Consider the following 14,660-nt stretch of genomic DNA (forward strand, 5'->3'; position numbering starts at 1 on the left):
CCTTTCATATTGTCATGGAATGAGGTGATGATACTTAGTAGCTTTGGTGGACATCCGATCTTTTCTAGTAGTCTGAAGAGACCACGTCTGCTGACGAGGTCAAAGGCTTTGGTGAGATCAATGAAAGCAATGTAGAGGGGCATCTGTTGTTCACGGCATTTCTCCTGTATCTGACGAAGGGAGAACAGCATGTCAATAGTCGATCTCTCTGCACGAAAGCCACACTGTGCCTCAGGGTAGACGCGCTCGGCCAGCTTCTGGAGCCTGTTCACACTTACACTAAGTAATAAAGACATACACTGACACAAAGTAACAAAGACATACACTGACACCAAGTAACAAAGACATACACTGATACCCAGTAACACAGACACACAGTTACACCATGTAACAAAGACATGCACTGATACCCAGTTACACTGACACACACTTACACCAAGTAACACAGACACACACAGACACCATGTAACAAAGACATACACTGATACCCAGTAACACAGACACACAATTACACCAAGTAACAAAGACATCCACTGACACCAAGTAACAAAGACATACACTTACACCATTAACAAAGACATACACTGACACCAAGTAACAAAGGCATACACTGATACCCTGTAACACAGACATACACTTACACCAAGTAACAAAGACATACAAAGATACCCAGTAACCAAGAAATACACTTACACCAAGTAACACAGACATACGCTGACACCAAGTAACAAAGACATCCACATACACCAAGTAACAAAGACATACATTGATACCCAGTAACAAAGACATACATTGATACCCAGTAACACAGACAAGCACTGACACCCAATAACAAAGACATACACTGACACCAAGTCACAAAGACAAACACTGACAGCAAGTAACAAAGACATACACTGATACCCAGTAACATAGTCACACACTTACACCAAGTAACAAAGACAGACACTGATACACAGTAACAAAGACATACACTTACACCAAGTAACAAAGACATACACTGACACCAAGTAACAAAGACATACACTGATAACAAGTAACACAGACACACAGTTACTCCATGTAACAAAGACATACACTGATACCCAGTTACACTGACACACACTAACAGCAAGTAACACAGACACACACAGACACCAAGTAACAAAGAAATACACTGATACCCAGTAACACAGACACACAATTACACCAAGAAACAATGACATACACTGACACCAAGTAACAAAGACATACACTTACACCAAGTAACAAAGACATACACTGACACACAGTAACAAAGACATACACTGATACCCAGCAACACAGACACACACTGACACCCAGTAACAAAGGCATACACTGACACCAAGTCACAAAGACATACAGTGACACCAAGTAACAAAGAAATACACTGACACCCAGTAACAAAGACACACACTTACACTAAGTAATAAAGACATACACTGACACAAAGTAACAAAGACATACACTGACACCAAGTAACAAAGACATACACTGATACCCAGTAACACAGACACACAGTTACACCATGTAACAAAGACATGCACTGATACCCAGTTACACTGACACACACTTACACCAAGTAACACAGACACCATGTAACAAAGACATACACTGATACCCAGTAACACAGACACACAATTACACCAAGTAACAAAGACATACACTGACACCAAGTAACAAAGACATACACTTACACCAAGTAACAAAGACATACACTGACACCAAGTAACAAAGGAATACACTGATACCCAGTAACACAGACATACACTTACACCAAGTAACAAAGACATACAAAGATACCCAGTAACCAAGAAATACACTTACACCAAGTAACACAGACATACGCTGACACCAAGTAACAAAGACATCCACATACACCAAGTAACAAAGACATACATTGATACCCAGTAACAAAGACATACATTGATACCCAGTAACACAGACACGCACTGACACCCAATAACAAAGACATACACTGACACCAAGTCACAAAGACATACACTGATACCCAGTAACATAGTCACACACTTACACCAAGTAACAAAGACAGACACTGATACACAGTAACACAGACACACACTTACAGCAAGTCACAAGGACATACACTGACACCCAGTAACAAAGACATACACAGATACCCAGGAACACAGACACGCAGTGACACCCTTTAGCAAAGACATACACTGTCACCAAGTCACATAGACATACACTGACTCCAATTAACAAAGAAATACACTGACACCAAGTAACAAAGACATACACTGATACCCAGTAACACAGACACGCACTTACACCAAGTAACAAACACATACACTGATACCCAGTAACAAAGACACACACTTACACTAAGTAATAAAGACATACACTGACACAAAGTAACAAAGACAGAGACTTACACCAAGTAACAAAGACATACACTGATACCCAGTAACAAAGACACACACTTACACTAAGTAACAAAGACATACACTGATACCCAGTAACACAGACACACACTTACACCAAGTCACAAAGACATACACTGACACCAAGTAACAAAGAAATACACTGACACCCAGTAACAAAGACACACACTTACACTAAGTAATAAAGACATACACTGACACAAAGTAACAAAGACATACACTTACAACAAGTAACAAAGACATACACTGACACCAAGTAACAAAGACATACAGTGATACCCAGTAACACAGACACACAGTTACACCATGTAACAAAGACATACACTGGTACCCAGTTACACTGACACACACTTACACCAAGTAACACAGACACACACATACACCAAGTAACAAAGAAATACACTGATACCCAGTAACACAGACACACAATTACACCAAGTAACAAAGACATACACTGACACCAAGTAACAAAGACATACACTTACACCAAGTAACAAAGACATACACTGACACCCAGTAACAAAGACATACAATGATACCCAGCAACACAGACACGCACTGACACCCAGTAACAAAGGCATACACTGACACCAAGTCACAAAGACATGCACTGACAACAAGTAACAAAGAAATACACTGACACCCAGTAACAAAGACACACACTTACACTAAGTAATAAAGACATACACTGACACAAAGTAACAAAGACATACACTGACACCAAGTAACAAAGACATACACTGATACCCAGTAACGCAGACACACAGTTACACCATGTAACAAAGACATACACTTATACCCAGTTACACTGACACACACTTACACCAAGTAACACAGACACACACAGACACCAAGTAACAAAGACATACAATGATACCCAGTAACACAGACATACAATTACACCAAGTAACAAAGACATACACTGACACCAAGTAACAAAGACATACACTTACACCAAGTAACAAAGACATACACTGACACCAAGTAACAAAGGCATACACTGATACCCAGTAACACAGACATACACTTACACCAAGTAACAAAGACATACAAAGATACCCAGTAACCAAGAAATACACTTACACCAAGTAACACAGACATACGCTGACACCAAGTAACAAAGACATCCACTTACACAAAGTAACAAAGACATACATTGATACCCAATAACAAAGACATACACTGACATCAAGTCACAAAGACAAACACTGACACCAAGTAACAAAGACATACACTGATACCCAGTAACACAGACACACACTTACACCAAGTAACAAAGACAGACACTGATACCCAGTAACACATACACAGACTTACAGCAAGTCACAAAGACATACACTGACACCCAGTAACAAAGACATACACAGATACCCAGGAACACAGACACGCAGTGACTCCCTTTAGCAAAGACATACACTGTCACCATTTCACATAGACATACAGTGACACCAATTAACAAAGAAATACACTGACACCAAGTAACAAAGACATACACTGATACCCAGTAACACAGACACGCACTTACACCAAGTAACAAAGACATACACTGATACCCAGTAACAAAGACACAACTTACACTAAGTAATAAAGACATTCCTGACACAAAGTAACAAAGACAGAGACTTACACCAAGTAACAAAGACATACACTGATACCCAGTAACAAAAACACACACTTACACTAAGTAACAAAGACATACACTGATACCCAGTAACACAGACACACACTTACACCAAGTAACAAAGACATACACTGACACCCTGCAACACAGCCACACACTGACACCCAGTAACAAAGACATACACTGACACCAAGTCACAAAGACATACACTGACGAGAAGTAACACAGACATACACTGACACCAAGTAACAAAGACGTCCACTTACACCACGTAACAAAGACATACATTGATACACATTAACAAAGACATACATTGATGCCCATTAACACAGACAAGCACTGACACCCAGTAACAATGACATACACAGACACCCAGTTACACAGACACGCACTGACACCCAGTAACAAAGACATACACTGACACCAAGTCACAAAGAAATACACTGACATCAAGTAACAAAGACATACACTTACACCAAGTAACAAAGACATACACTGATACCCAGTAACAAAGACACACACTTACACTAAGTAACAAAGACATACACTGATACCCAGTATCACACACACACACTTACACCAAGTCACAAAGACATACACTGACACCAAGTAACAAAGAAATACACTGACACCCAGTAACAAAGACACACACTTACACTAAGTAATAAAGACATACACTGACACAAAGTAACAAAGACATACACTTACAACAAGTAACAAAGACATACACTGACACCAAGTAACAAAGACATACAGTGATACCCAGTAACACAGACACACAGTTACACCATGTAACAAAGACATACACTGGTACCCAGTTACACTGACACACACTTACACCAAGTAACACAGACACACACAGACACCAAGTAACAAAGAAATACACTGATACCCAGTAACACAGACACACAATTACACCAAGTAACAAAGACATACACTGACACCAAGTAACAAAGACATACACTTACACCAAGTAACAAAGACATACACTGACACCCAGTAACAAAGACATACAATGATACCCAGCAACACAGACACGCACTGACACCCAGTAACAAAGGCATACACTGACACCAAGTCACAAAGACATGCACTGACAACAAGTAACAAAGAAATACACTGACACAAAGTAACAAAGACATACACTGACACCAAGTAACAAAGACATACACTGATACCCAGTAACGCAGACACACAGTTACACCATGTAACAAAGACATACACTTATACCCAGTTACACTGACACACACTTACACCAAGTAACACAGACACACACAGACACCAAGTAACAATGACATACAATGATACCCAGTAACACAGACATACAATTACACCAAGTAACAAAGACATACACTGACACCAAGTAACAAAGACATACACTTACACCAAGTAACAAAGACATACACTGACACCAAGTAACAAAGGCATACACTGATACCCAGTAACACAGACATACACTTACACCAAGTAACAAAGACATACAAAGATGCCCAGTAACCAAGAAATACACTTACACCAAGTAACACAGACATACGCTGACACCAAGTAACAAAGACATCCACTTACACAAAGTAACAAAGACATACATTGATACCCAATAACAAAGACATACACTGACATCAAGTCACAAAGACAAACACTGACACCAAGTAACAAAGACATACACTGATACCCAGTAACACAGACACACACTTACACCAAGTAACAAAGACAGACACTGATACCCAGTAACACAGACACAGACTTACAGCAAGTCACAAAGACATACACTGACACCCAGTAACAAAGACATACACAGATACCCAGGAACACAGACACGCAGTGACTCCCTTTAGCAAAGACATACACTGTCACCATTTCACATAGACATACAGTGACACCAATTAACAAAGAAATACACTGACACCAAGTAACAAAGACATACACTGATACCCAGTAACACAGACACGCACTTACACCAAGTAACAAAGACATACACTGATACCCAGTAACAAAGACACAACTTACACTAAGTAATAAAGACATTCCTGACACAAAGTAACAAAGACAGAGACTTACACCAAGTAACAAAGACATACACTGATACCCAGTAACAAAAACACACACTTACACTAAGTAACAAAGACATACACTGATACCCAGTAACACAGACACACACTTACACCAAGTAACAAAGACATACACTGACACCCTGCAACACAGCCACACACTGACACCCAGTAACAAAGACATACACTGACACCAAGTCACAAAGACATACACTGACGAGAAGTAACACAGACATACACTGACACCAAGTAACAAAGACGTCCACTTACACCACGTAACAAAGACATACATTGATACACATTAACAAAGACATACATTGATGCCCATTAACACAGACAAGCACTGACACCCAGTAACAATGACATACACAGACACCCAGTTACACAGACACGCACTGACACCCAGTAACAAAGACATACACTGACACCAAGTCACAAAGAAATACACTGACATCAAGTAACAAAGACATACACTGATACCAAGTAACAAAGACATACACTGGTACCCAGTAACACAGACACACACTGACACCAAGTAACAAAGACATACACTGATACCCAGTAACACAGACACACACTTACACCAAGTAACAAAGACAGACACTGACACCAATTAACAAAGACATACACTGATACCCAGTAACACAGACACACACTTACACCAAGAATCAAAGACATACACTGACACCAAGTAACAAAGACATACACTTACACCAAGTAAAAAAGACATACACTGACACCAAGAAACAAAGACATACACTGATACCCAGTAGCACAGACACACACTTACACCAAGTAACAAAGACATACACTGATACCCAGTTACACTGACACACACTTACACCAAGTAACACAGACACCAAGTAAAAAAGACATACAATGACACCAAGTAACAAAGGCATACACTGATACCCAGTAACACAGACACACACTTACACCAAGTAACAAAGATATACAAAGATACCCAGTAAACAAGACATGCACTTACACCAAGTAACACAGACATTTGCTGACACCAAGCAACAAAGACATCCACTTACACCCAGTAACAAAGACATACACTGATACACAGTAACACAGACACGCACTGACACCCATTAACAAAGACATACATTGACACAAAGTCACAAAGACATACACTTACACCAAGTAACAAAGACATACACTGATACCCAATAACACAGACACACACTTACACCAACTAACACAGACATACACTGACACCAAGTAACAAAGACATACACTGACACCCAGGAACACAGATATACACTGACACCCAGGAACACAGACACACACTTACACCAAGTAGCAAAGACATACACTGACACCAAGTAACAAAGACATACACTTACACCAAGTAACAAAGAGATACACTGACACCAAGTAACAAAGACATACACTGATACCAAGTAACAAAGACAGACACTGATTACCCAGTAACACAGACACACACAGACACCAAGTAACAAAGACATACACTTACACCAAGTAACAAAGAAATACACTGACAGCAAGGAACAAAGGCATACCCTGATACCCAGTAACACAGACACACACTTACACCAAGTAACAAAGACATACAAAGATACCCAGTAACCAAGACATACACTTACACCAAGTAACACAGACATACGCTGACACCAAGTAACGAAGACATACATTGATACCAAGTAACAAAGACATGCATTGATCCCCAGTAACACAGACACGCACTGACACCCAGTAACAAAGACATACACTGACACCCAGGAACACAGAGAAACACTTACACCAAGGAACAAAGACAGACACTGATACCCAGTAACACAGACACAAACTTACACCAAGTCACAAAGACATGCACTGACACCCAGTAACCAAGACACACACTGACACCAAGTAACAAAGACATACACTGATACCCAGTAACACAGACACATACTTACAGCAAGTAGCAAAGACATACACAGACAACAATTAACAACGACATACACTGATACACAGTAACACAGACACACACTTACACCAAGTAACAAAGACATACAGTGACACCAAGTAACAAAGACATACACATACACCAAGTAAAAAAGACATACACTGACACCAAATAACAAAGACATTCACTGATACCCAGTAACACAGACACACACTTACACCAAATAACAAAGACATACACTGACACCAAGTAACAAAGCCATACACTTACACCTAGTAACAAAGACATACACTGACACCAAGTAACAAAGGCATGCACTGATACCCAGTAACACAGACATACACTTACACCAAGTAACAAAGACATACAAAGATACCCAGTAACAAAGACATGCACTTACACCAAGTAACACAGACAATCGCTGACACCAAGTAACAAAGACATCCACTTACACCCAGTAACAAAGACATACACTGATACACAGTAACACAGACACGCACTGACACCCATTAACAAAGACATACATTGACACCAAGTCACAAAGACATACACTTACACCAAGTAACAAAGACATACACTGATACCCAATAACACAGACACACACTTACACCAACTAACACAGACATACACTGACACCAAGTAACAAAGACATACACTGACACCCAGGAACACAGATATACACTGACACCCAGGAACACAGACACACACTTACACCAAGTAGCAAAGACATACACTGACACCAAGTAACAAAGACATACACTTACACCAAGTAACAAAGAGATACACTGACACCAAGTAACAAAGACATACACTGATACCAAGTAACAAAGACAGACACTGATTACCCAGTAACACAGACACACACAGACACCAAGTAACAAAGACATACACTTACACCAAGTAACAAAGAAATACACTGACAGCAAGGAACAAAGGCATACCCTGATACCCAGTAACACAGACACACACTTACACCAAGTAACAAAGACATACAAAGATACCCAGTAACCAAGACATACACTTACACCAAGTAACACAGACATACGCTGACACCAAGTAACGAAGACATACATTGATACCAAGTAACAAAGACATGCATTGATCCCCAGTAACACAGACACGCACTGACACCCAGTAACAAAGACATACACTGACACCCAGGAACACAGAGAAACACTTACACCAAGGAACAAAGACAGACACTGATACCCAGTAACACAGACACAAACTTACACCAAGTCACAAAGACATGCACTGACACCCAGTAACAAAGACACACACTGACACCAAGTAACAAAGACATACACTGATACCCAGTAACACAGACACATACTTACAGCAAGTAGCAAAGACATACACAGACAACAATTAACAACGACATACACTGATACACAGTAACACAGACACACACTTACACCAAGTAACAAAGACATACAGTGACACCAAGTAACAAAGACATACACATACACCAAGTAAAAAAGACATACACTGACACCAAATAACAAAGACATTCACTGATACCCAGTAACACAGACACACACTTACACCAAATAACAAAGACATACACTGACACCAAGTAACAAAGCCATACACTTACACCTAGTAACAAAGACATACACTGACACCAAGTAACAAAGGCATGCACTGATACCCAGTAACACAGACATACACTTACACCAAGTAACAAAGACATACAAAGATACCCAGTAACCAAGACATGCACTTACACCAAGTAACACAGACAATCGCTGACACCAAGTAACAAAGACATACACTTACTTCAAGTAACAAAGACAGACATTGAAACCCAATAACAAAGACATACATTGATACCCAGTAACACAGACACGCACTGACACCCAGTAACAAAGACATACACTGACACCAAGTCACAAAGACATACGCTGACACCAAGTAACAAAGACATACACTGACACCAAGTAACAAAGACATACATTGAAACACAGTAACAAAGACATACACTGATACCCAGTAACACAGACACACACTTACACCAAGTAACAAAGACATACACTTATACCCAGTAACACAGACACACACTGACACCCAGTAAAAAAGACATACACTGACACCGAGTAAAACAGACACACACTGATACCCAGGAACACAGACACACACTTACACCAAGTAAAAAGACAGAAACTGATACCCGGTAACACAGACACACACTTACACCAAGTCACAAAGACATACACTGACACCCAGTAACAAAGACATACACTGATACCCAGCAACACAGACACGCACTGACACCCAGTAACAACGACATACACTGACACCAAGTCACAAAGACATACACTGACACCAAGTAACAAAGAAATACACTGACACCCAGTAACAAAGACACACACTTACACTAAGTAATAAAGACATACACTGACACAAAGTAACAAAGACATACACTTACACCAAGTAACAAAGACATACACTGACACCAAGTAACAAAGACATACACTGATACCCAGTAACACAGACACACAGTTACACCATGTAACAAAGACATACACTGATACCCAGTTACACTGACACACACTTACACCAAGTAACACAGACACACACAGACACCAAGTAACAAAGACATACACTGATACCCAGTAACACAGACACACAATTACACCAAGTAACAAAGACATACAGTGACACCAAGTAACAAAGACATACACTTACAGCAAGTAACAAAGACATACACTGACACCCAGTAACAAAGACATACACTGATACCCAGCCACACAGACACGCACTGACACCCAGTAACAAAGACATGCACTGACACCAAGTCACAAAGACATACACTGACACCAAGTAACAAAGAAATACACTGACACCCAGTAACAAAGACACACACTTACACTAAGTAATAAAGACATACACTGACTCAAAGTAACAAAGACATACACTGATACCAAGTAACAAAGACATACACTGACCCCAAGTAACAAAGGCATACACTGATACCCAGTAACACAGACATACACTTACACCAAGTAACAAAGACATACAAAGATACCCAGTAACCAAGAAATACACTTACACCAAGTAACACAGACATACGCTGACACCCAGTAACAAAGACATCCACTTACACCAAGTAACAAAGACATACATTGATACCCAGTAACAAAGACATACATCGATACCCAGTAACACAGACACGCACTTATACCAAGTAACAAAGACATACAGTGACACCAAGTAACAAAGACATACACATACACCAAGTAAAAAAGACATACACTGACACCCAATAACAAAGACATACACTGACACCAAGTCACAAAGACAAACACTGACATCAAGTAACAAGGACATACACTGATACCAAGTAACAAAGACATACACTGATACACAGTAACACAGACACACACTTATACCAAGTAACAAAGACATACAGTGACACCAAGTAACAAAGACATACACATACACCAAGTAAAAAAGACATACACTGACACCAAATAACAAAGACATTCACTGATACCCAGTAACACAGACAAACACTTACACCAAATAACAAAGACATACACTGACACCAAGTAACAAAGCCATACACTTACACCTAGTAACAAAGACATACACTGACACCAAGTAACAAAGGCATGCACTGATACCCAGTAACACAGACATACACTTACACCAAGTAACAAAGACATACAAAGATACCCAGTTACACTGACACACACTTACACCAAGTAACACAGACACCAAGTAAAAAAGACATACAATGACACCAAGTAACAAAGGCATACACTGATACCCAGTAACACAGACACACACTTACACCAAGTAACAAAGACATACAAAGATACCCAGTAACCAAGACATGCACTTACACCAAGTAACACAGACATTTGCTGACACCAAGTAACAAAGACATCCACTTACACCCAGTAACAAAGACATACACTGATACCCAGTAACACAGACACACACTTACACCAAGAATCAAAGACATACACTGACACCAAGTAACAAAGACATACACTTACACCAAGTAAAAAAGACATACACTGACACCAAGAAACAAAGACATACACTGATACCCAGTAGCACAGACACACACTTACACCAAGTAACAAAGACATACACTGATACCCAGTTACACTGACACACACTTACACCAAGTAACACAGACACCAAGTAAAAAAGACATACAATGACACCAAGTAACAAAGGCATACACTGATACCCAGTAACACAGACACACACTTACACCAAGTAACAAAGACATACAAAGATACCCAGTAACCAAGACATGCACTTACACCAAGTAACACAGACATTTGCTGACACCAAGTAACAAAGACATCCACTTACACCCAGTAACAAAGACATACACTGATACACAGTAACACAGACACGCACTGACACCCATTAACAAAGACATACATTGACACCAAGTCACAAAGACATACACTTACACCAAGTAACAAAGACATACACTGATACCCAATAACACAGACACACACTTACACCAACTAACACAGACATACACTGACACCAAGTAACAAAGACATACACTGACACCCAGGAACACAGATATACACTGACACCCAGGAACACAGACACACACTTACACCAAGTAAAAAAGACATACACTGACACCAAGTAACAAAGACATACACTGATACCCAGTAGCACAGACACACACTTATAACCAAGTAGCAAAGACATACACTGACACCAAGTAACAAAGGCATACACTTACACCAAGTAACAAAGAGATACACTGACACCAAGTAACAAAGACATACACTGATACCAAGTAACAAAGACAGACACTGATTACCCAATAACACAGACACACACAGACACCAAGTAACAAAGACATACACTTACACCAAGTAACAAAGAAATACACTGACAGCAAGGAACAAAGGCATACCCTGATACCCAGTAACACAGACACACACTTACACCAAGTAACAAAGACATACAAAGATACCCAGTAACCAAGACATACACTTACACCAAGTAACACAGACATACGCTGACACCAAGTAACGAAGACATACATTGATACCAAGTAACAAAGACATGCATTGATCCCCAGTAACACAGACACGCACTGACACCCAGTAACAAAGACATACACTGACACCCAGGAACACAGAGAAACACTTACACCAAGGAACAAAGACAGACACTGATACCCAGTAACACAGACACAAACTTACACCAAGTCACAAAGACATGCACTGACACCCAGTAACAAAGACACACACTGACACCAAGTAACAAAGACATACACTGATACCCAGTAACACAGACACATACTTACAGCAAGTAGCAAAGACATACACAGACAACAATTAACAACGACATACACTGATACACAGTAACACAGACACACACTTACACCAAGTAACAAAGACATACAGTGACACCAAGTAACAAAGACATACACATACACCAAGTAAAAAAGACATACACTGACACCAAATAACAAAGACATTCACTGATACCCAGTAACACAGACACACACTTACACCAAATAACAAAGACATACACTGACACCAAGTAACAAAGCCATACACTTACACCTAGTAACAAAGACATACACTGACACCAAGTAACAAAGGCATGCACTGATACCCAGTAACACAGAAATACACTTACACCAAGTAACAAAGACATACAAAGATACCCAGTAACCAAGACATGCACTTACACCAAGTAACACAGACAATCGCTGACACCAAGTAACAAAGACATACACTTACTTCAAGTAACAAAGACAGACATTGAAACCCAATAACAAAGACATACATTGATACCCAGTAACACAGACACGCACTGACACCCAGTAACAAAGACATACGCTGACACCAAGTAACAAAGACATACACTGACACCAAGTAACAAAGACATACATTGAAACACAGTAACAAAGACATACACTGATACCCAGTAACACAGACACACACTTACACCAAGTAACAAAGACATACACTTATACCCAGTAACACAGACACACACTGACACCCAGTAAAAAAGACATACACTGACACCGAGTAAAACAGACACACACTGATACCCAGGAACACAGACACACATTTACACCAAGTAACAAAGACAGAAACTGATACCCGGTAACACAGACACACACTTACACCAAGTCACAAAGACATACACTAACACCCAGTAACAAAGACATACACTGATACCCAGCAACACAGACACGCACTGACACCCAGTAACAAAGACATACACTGACACCAAGTCACAAAGACATACACTGACACCAAGTAACAAAGAAATACACTGACACCCAGTAACAAAGACACACACTTACACTAAGTAATAAAGACATACACTGACAGAAAGTAACAAAGACATACACTTACACCAAGTAACAAAGACATACACTGACACCAAGTAACAAAGACATACACTGATACCCAGTAACACAGACACACAGTTACACCATGTAACAAAGACATACACTGATACCCAGTTACACTGACACACACTTACACCAAGTAACACAGACACACACAGACACCAAGTAACAAAGACATACACTGATACCCAGTAACAAAGACATACACTTACAGCAAGTAACAAAGACATACAGTGACACCAAGTAACAAAGACATACACTTACACCAAGTAACAAAGACATACACTGACACCCAGTAACAAAGACATAC

Source organism: Heterodontus francisci, unplaced genomic scaffold (assembly GCF_036365525.1).
Source record: "Heterodontus francisci isolate sHetFra1 unplaced genomic scaffold, sHetFra1.hap1 HAP1_SCAFFOLD_74, whole genome shotgun sequence".
NCBI classification, from domain to species: Eukaryota; Metazoa; Chordata; class Chondrichthyes; order Heterodontiformes; family Heterodontidae; genus Heterodontus; species Heterodontus francisci.